General features: G+C 39.5%; 1 long non-coding RNA gene across 1 annotated transcript; it reads right to left on the bottom strand.

Annotated features, from left to right (window-relative positions):
* Positions 1-4,173: 4,173 nt before the first annotated feature.
* Positions 4,174-6,116, bottom strand: LOC148157784 (uncharacterized). Its single transcript, XR_015764331.1, has 2 exons — positions 5,112-6,116; positions 4,174-4,472 (listed from the first exon to the last, which is right to left on the bottom strand). It is a non-coding gene; the product is annotated as an uncharacterized LOC148157784 (long non-coding RNA).
* Between the last annotated feature and the right edge of the window lie 2,241 nt (positions 6,117-8,357).

The following is an 8,357-nucleotide window of genomic DNA, read 5'->3' as shown; positions in this document are numbered from 1 at the left end:
AAAAACAATTTAGAGGTGGAAAACCAAAATAGGGGACTTTCCCCATTATGCTAAAATTTCAACATGTCCAATCAGTTACCCATGTGACACATAAACCAAGTTAATTTAGTTAGAAGTTAGGTTAGTTTGTTAGTGTTGTTAGTCAAAGTTTATAAGACAGTTTCCTAATAACTACATATATCGTCTTCAAGCCAAGGCTGAATTCCTGTTTCGTATTAATTGTACAATACACGGAGATGATTCAGCTTCAACCAGATTGTGATACCAAAATATGTAATCATCACCTTTAAAATTGTCTGTAAAGCAGTAATAAAAGTATATTTATGAAACAAAACCTGCACTGTGTCTAAACAGTACAAAATCAGAAAAAATATCACACAGCTACTCCCCAAAGTGACGTCATATTTACATAGCGCTTCCTAAAACCCATCAATGGCCATCTGCATACACATCCATTCTCATTCACACTCTAACAGACTCTTCAACACCCCATTGTAAGAAAGATGCAGAATGTTACCCCAGATCAAACTGACCAAACAAATTGAGGTGTGATCCTCCCCCAACACTGCCGTGAGAGCAGGAAGACGACCCCATACTCAGTATTTGAAGGCATCCTCACAGTAGTTGACCTGTAATGTAACCAATATATTTTCGAATTCTGCAGAAACTCTGGGAAAACACATTGAGTAGTGTAAGTCACCTACAGCAACTGAAAAGATTCCCATGTTCACCTGTAATTTGTTCGTCACACTCCCACATGTGAAATAAGACATTTGTGAACCATAAAGTTAGAACCTCCCAATTTGTACTGGTTCCATCTTCCAAACACATATTTACCCAAATTTCAAACCACAAATCGTCCTGTAGAAAGTGTTAAACACAATTATTATAACACCATGGTTGAAAGAAACATAATTATCCAGTAGCTCCAATGTTGTTCAGTTTTGAGTGAAACTATTTCAAAAACTCCATTTTATACACACAACCATATTTCATGATAGCCCACTGTTATTAAATGGCTACCCAGTAACTAGACCCCCTGTAGGAAAGTACCAAAAACCATTCATATGGTCATGAAATAAGAAAAAATGGGCTGCACACGAAGATCATCCTACAAGAAACAAAGTAATTCATTAGTGTTCCAACATGTCCCACATTAACAGTGTACAAAACACTGTCAAGGAGAAAAACATCATATTTATCAGATCTGCGTCCCCGTTCTGATAAGTGAGGGTGTTCCATCCAGTGTCAGGAAACCTAGGAATTGAAGTGATTGTAAATGTTACAATATTATGAAAAAGCAATGAGATCATTCCAGTGCTCCAGCCTGGAACTGACACCACACATTTCTCCCGCTGAGAAAGTAGAAACATCTTTAAATCTGTTATTTTGTACTTTTCATTTCAACATAAAACACAGTTCTAAAAGAAATTCACATCAAATTCCAAGAATCCTGAAAGAGTGAGCTGGAAATGTCAGTGCTAACAGAACTGCAGCACTCCCAAAATGCAAATGGAGTGGTCAATCAGGCCCCCTGCTCTGTGGAACAAAACCTGTAACCAAAATGGAGAAGAACTCTCTGTCCCACAGAAGCATGAGTTAACAGAAACACAGCAACATAACATCCAGCAAAACAGACAAACACATAAGACACAAATCTCTTCTGCACAATCTCAACACAACTCAGACTGAGACAGACAGCAGCGCGTGGCGGAACATATAACGGCGGAAGACAGACACACAATCAGTAATAGATCAACCCGCACACAAACACAGATACACAGACGACGTCGTAGTTCAGCCAAGAAAAGACAGGAAAGAAAATGTCAGGCGCCGGCTCAAAAGAACGTATGATGCATCTTATAATCTTCCAACTTCACTTTCACAAATCTCTTTTATTCTCATTTCAACTTCTCAGTCCTTCAAGGTGATCCAACCTGTACCAAATTAAATAACTTATCTCAGGCCTTTATACACTTTGGCAACTCGATTCAGGGTCCCAGAGAAAGACGATACATCCAGTAACAGACTCCTACTTACGGCGACCCGGTTCAGAGAGCCAGTAAAGGTGATTCAACCTGCTATCAGTCCTTTTACTCCCAGAGTAGGGTGATTCAACCCAAACCTATCCAATTAATCCCAAACCAGTCCAATTATAAGTCCACTGGAGATGAGTCGTAATCCCCGGGCCGATTCAAGCCCATACTATCTGAATACACAAAGACCCAAATTATTTTAAAGAGGTACGGGACGACTCTCAGGGCAAAGAATTCAAAAGAAACCCAGCTTTAGCAGAGGTAGCGCAAAGTCCTGCTGCTTGGAACAGCCACGAACCCCCGTTTGTGTGTATTTTCTCTTCAAACTACAGACTCTTTTAGGAGGGATTTTATATACCGCTGCAGTTTCCAAACTCTGTGACGCCGCACACACCAAAAGCAATCAGCCACGGTCCGACCACACGGCGCCTCAGACAACCAAAAAAACAATTAAATAGTGTCTTACCACACCGAAGCGTCGGGCCGAAACGGATCAATCAGGGCCAAACAGCCGCCCACCGAGACTCCAGAACCGGCACGAGCCCCCAAATGTTAAGGAAGAATATTATCTAAAATAGTTTAAACTTAGAAAACAGTTTGGCTCTCTCTCTCTTCCTTAGATCCCAGGTCCTCTCGGCAGGCCACGTGTAGGCACAAGGAAACAACAATGCGTGTTGACATCACAGAATTACAGAGTTTAATCCAATAAGAAACAACTTATGAATTAACAACAAAACTGCAGAACAACAGAAACATACATTCATTACCTGAGACAAAAAGATAAAAGAAAAGGCAAAGACGCGTCTTTGGAGAGAGCTGGTGCAAAAAAGGCAAAATAGTGGCAGCTATCTGGCTTCTTGCTCCTGTGCACGAACTTTTATATGTAGGTGTGTCTTTCCTTTTTAATATATTCAATTAAGGCGTACCTCCGCTTGACCAACTGGAAGTTACCTTGGACACTCAGAAAAACTTAGAACTTCCCCTAATTTACCGCTGTGAACAAAGGCCATTTGCTCTTTTGTTTAACAAACGAAGAGGAGAGGCTCATCCTGAACTCCTGTGGTTTTAAAACCATCTAAATAAAAGATATACAGAGAAAAGGATTTCACAGATATGTGTGAAACCCGGAGTCTCTCCCTACATAGATTCTCAGGAACAAACTTAAATTCTGTAATTAGTTTAAGGAAAGTTTATGTTAACAAACCCAGTTTTGCTCCTCTGCACTCAGCATCCCAAAAGATTGAGTCCTGCCTTAAACCAAAAATAACACATAAAATCAACAGAACAAAATGAGGTACAATTCCTTTTTTCTAACCTATAAAACATAATATTCAATCCTAAGTATACAAGTTAACACAATCATTTTCCAAAACCCCATTTAGCATAAATCCTGAGTAATTTTCTAATACTAAACAAAACATTTTCATTTAATTCTAACATTCAGAAATAACACAGTTTTCAAATCCATTTATCATTGTCTAAATTAATTCTACAACTAAATAATACAAGTTCCATCAGAGAATGCTATCTATAACTAAAAAATATCTTGTAAATTAAATGTTAGTGGTTTAAAATGTTCACACAACCCAGATGTTCACAGAAGGATTCTGGTCTCCCGTGAACTCTGCAAGTTCCTGTTTCCCAAGGTAATTTAAATGATAGTGAAAGTTACCTTCCTGCATATGTTAATCCATGGGCTCCTGTCCTATGTGTTACAACCACAGGGGTCCAGGGAGAAGCTCTGCAGATCACCCCATTTTCCTTGGTATTTTTGAATACTTACCCAGCCATAGTTTAATTTTAAATCACTAACAGAAACCTGTTCAAAGTTTAAAAATTTGTTCAAAAAGATTAATCTGTATTAAACACTAAAAATAATCATTTTTTCTCAACAATCTGCATGCAGATTTGTGTTGATTCTACATTGAATCAATGTTGATTCAACACTCATTTGACTGTGGATGTACATGCAGATTTGGGTTATTTTTATATTGAATGAAAGCTAAGGATTTATGTACATTTTACGTCTGATAGGTCTACATAACATGCCACTAAAAGTTTCTTCACTGGTGTTAAACACTATATTATTGGCAGATGATGGGTAAACTGTGCAAAAGTTTAAAAATGACAACATGGGTTTGATTTAACATTTTATTTAAGAAAAGAGGGACAGATCTTTAAACATATTTGATTCCTTTTTGACTGTCAAAACAACAGTCTGTTGTCCACAGAAGAACAGAGTCCATGAGGTTAAGCTTTGTACTGTATGAAGTAGGGAAACAGTACAAGTTGTGGTAACCCCAGTTTGACTCTGGTTGGTGTCACTTTGATTCCTTGCGATGTCTTCCTCTCATTCTGGTGCGTAATGAAGCCACTTCTTGACAGTTTTGCTGCAGTCCTCAAGAGTCAGCTTTCGGTCAAACTGCAGAGCAACAGCTGAAAAAAATAAAAGTGAGGAAGGTGCCGGTTAGAAATATGATAAACATTTGAAAAGTTCTGAAACACAATGAAATATTAAACAGTGTACTGGTTACAGGTCTGAGAACAAATACAAACCATATAGTTCCCCATGTACACTCACTGTTAAATTAATATCTTAATCTTTCATTAATATTTATCTTAATGTTTACATATACAACTGCATTTACCCATCAAGCTGCAGTATAGTGTAGGATTTATGATATTGATATTAAATCAATATTTAAAATAAAGGGCTGTTTATCAGAAAACCTAACAATAAAACTCAGGGAGGATCAGGTTTATTTAACACACCAGAGACAAATAAATAGAACAAAAGGTGATTTATAGTGTAGTTGGAAAAATTATAATTTTTACAGAATAAACTTCCATCAAATAGCTGGTTCAATCTTCCATCAACTACAAATATTTCCAAATAAGTTAATTAAATTCCTTAAAAAGTGTCTATATGCTAATAAAGATCCCACACAAGTAACAATAGTCCAGTTCAATTTAACCAGTTACCAATCCAAGGATCAACAGACTGAATCAGTCATTAGCAGGTTTAGTTCAGTGTTTCACCTGCCTTACATGTTAAGTGTTTCCCTTCTGCCTCACCTGGATTGAATCTGTGGATGATTAACAACCTTCTGCACTTCTTGATGGCTGCAGATGGTCATGTAATCATCCAACTCAGCTGTTCTGATACAGAGGCTCATTTAAGCACGACCCTAAGCATATCATAATAAAAAGTTAAAAACAAGTGATTACTATCACAACAATTTAAAGCCCACCTGGACCAGCCAGCCTTACACTTCCTTGTCCACCACATGTTCTCCCAGACCAAACAATAGGCCCCGCCCTATTTTAAAAACTCAAATCCCACAAAATCTCGCAGGATTTCATACTTAGGCCTGGAGTGGTGGGTAGGATGAAAATAATACAAAAGGAGACATGACCTCAATTATTAAAAATATCCGTTTTGCCCCAAAATAACCAGGATTACTATGGGCACAAAACAATGCCCTTATTTTTCAATAAACACATTTAAGATCAAAGTAATATTGAAAAACTTACCATAAAAGTGCTCAGCGGAGAATTCAATTCAGAAGCCGGTAGCAAACAAGCCAGCAGCAAAGTGGCTGTTTGGTTGGGACAAACCACAAGTGTAAAATTGGGGAGGTGGACTGTACAACTCCTAGTACAGACTTGTAGATGTTTTTGTGTCAACACATTATGCACAGTAGTAATAATATTTACAGACAAGTAAGAAAATGTACAGAAGGGAATCACAACCCACTGTTCTCAACATGTAGTGCTTAATTTGAAACATGATTAACCCCCACCTAGTAATAAAATGTTCTGACCCAGAGCTCAAGGAGGGGGAGGGAAGAAGGGATGAGAGAGGGTAAAGAGGAGAAGGTTGGGAGGAGCGGCTGGGTGGGGGAGGTTTGGGAGGGAGTAGGGGGAGATGAGGAGGTTATGAGGGATGCAACAAACTGCCCAGATTCCACACAACGGTAAATAAACGTTGAATTATAGTTAGAATGGTTGATTTTTGGTTGAGGTCAACAACTGACGGTTGATCAACCATCAAACAACCATCCACCTCCAGCCAAGTAACCAATGTTGAAACTGTGTCATTGAGTCAATGTTGTTTTGTGGTTGAAATCTAATGAATGAAATGCTAATGTCTGATCAATGACTGATCAATGTTGAATCAATGTTGAATCAATGTCAGCTCTTTTGCCACACCCCTTCCCCTCCTCTCCTCCTCATCAGAGCTCTGGGTCAGAGCATTTTATTAGTGAGTGGGGGGTATTACATTCTAAATTAACCTCTGTAAAGGATAGTGGGTGATGATTCATTTCAGTACATTTTCTTTCTTTTTCATAAAAAAGTCCTACTGACCATTTGTGTGTGATATATTGACACAAAAACATCTACAACTTACTACAAGGAGTAAGGAGTGGAGCAGTCCACCCCCACCATTTACATGAGTGGGATGTCCCAAACACACAGCCACTTCGCTGTTGGCTTGTTGGCAAAAGATGTTAATTCAATGTTGAATTGCCATCATGTGCAATCTGGGCAGGCGCAGAGCTATGGGGGGGGGCTTAAATATCTGATTATAGACTGAGAAAGTCTACCGCCTGTTGAGAAAGGTCTATTTAATGTTAAAGTTACTTTCCCTCAATGGAATATATACTAGTCAGTCCCAGTGACCGTTTCACTCACGGTTTAGCCGATGTGTGTCCTGGGTAAAGATCAACCAAAAAACGCAGACCAACCTCCCCGCCCCTCACTCAACAGTTTCTGGTAGCGCAGGCGATAAACGTCAGGGGCCTGGTGATTCGTTAGGGGTCCGGTAATTAGCCCCGCCCCCCGGCCCAACGCTGACTTGTTCCGCTAGTGAATCTGGGTACAGAACGGAATCACAACTCAGTGTTGTCAACACATAGTGCTTAAGTTAAAACGTGATTAACCCTCACCTAAAAGGGGTTGTGCTGTGGTGGCGCAGGGGTTAAGCACAAACCACAATCAAGGACTCAGTCCTCAACACAGCTGTCACAGGTTCAATTCCTGACGTTGGCAACCTTTGCTGCATTACCCCCCTTCTCTCATTACCCACTTTCCTGTCAATTAACTATCAAATAAAGGCCACTAGCCAAAACAATCTTTTAAAAAATAAAATGTGAAAAATGAAAAACCCTCACTTAAAATTAAAGTTGTTTCACCCGATTGAGGGGTAGATGGGCCCAGGTGGGGGGAAAGAGGTGTGTGTGTGTTTTTGGCGGGTGGAGGGAAGGGGGTTGGGCGTTTGAATGGCAGGCGGTGGTGAGGGGTGCAAAAAACACCTGAACACTTTGATTACTAGTTTTTCCCCAAACCTTATCCTCAAGGCAAACTGACCTGCATGCTTTCAGTTCAGCAAAACCTTGTTAATCAAATGTTAATTAGAATCATGTGTGCTGAATTAGGGAAATGGCTAAAACTTGCAGGGCAGTGTGCCTGGTGCCAGTGCTGAAAAACACTGGATTCGATGTGGCATTTCAATCAATGAATGTTAATTGGCTAGAATTGAATGGTTGTTTGATGGTTGATCCAGCTTCTGTCATTGACCTCAACCAAACATGCAACCTTTGTGATGATAATTCAACATTGAATTAACATATTTTCCAACAAGCCAACAGCGAAGCAGCTGTGTGTTTGGGACATCCCACTCATGTAAACGGTGGGGGTGGACCGCTCCACTCCTTGTAGTAAGTTGTAGATGTTTTTGTGTCAATATATCACACACACACAGTCAGTGAGAATTGTTATGAACAAGTAAGAAAATGTACAGAAAGGAATCACCACCGACTATCCTCTGCAGTGGTTAATTTAAATGTGATAACCCCCGCTCAGTAATAAAATGCTCTGACCCAGAGCGCTGATGAGGAGGAGAGGAGGGGAAGGGGTGCGGCAATACATCTGACATTGATTCAATATTGATCAGATGTTGATCAGACATCAGCATTTCAGTCATTAGATTTCAACCACAAAACAACATTGATTCAATGACACAGTTTCAACATTGGTTACTTGGCTAGAGGTGGATGGTTGTTTGATGGTTGATCCACCGTCATTTGTCATCTTCAACCAAAAATCAACCATTAATCAGACTTCGGCATTTCAGTGATCAGATTTCAACCACAAAACAACGTTGATTCAATGTCACAGTTTCAACGGTTTGATTGGATGGTTGTTTGATGGTTGATCCACCGTCCTTTGTCGACTTCAACCAAAAATCAACGATTCTAACTATTTTTCAACGTTGATTTAACATCATGTGCTATCTGGGATGTAATCATCCAACTCAGC

The sequence above is a fragment of the Poecilia mexicana genome, unplaced genomic scaffold (assembly GCF_051168715.1).
Source record: "Poecilia mexicana isolate PSO_F unplaced genomic scaffold, ASM5116871v1 scaffold_9, whole genome shotgun sequence".
Classification (NCBI taxonomy): Eukaryota; Metazoa; Chordata; class Actinopteri; order Cyprinodontiformes; family Poeciliidae; genus Poecilia; species Poecilia mexicana.
This window is presented reverse-complemented; position numbering and strand designations above follow the sequence as displayed.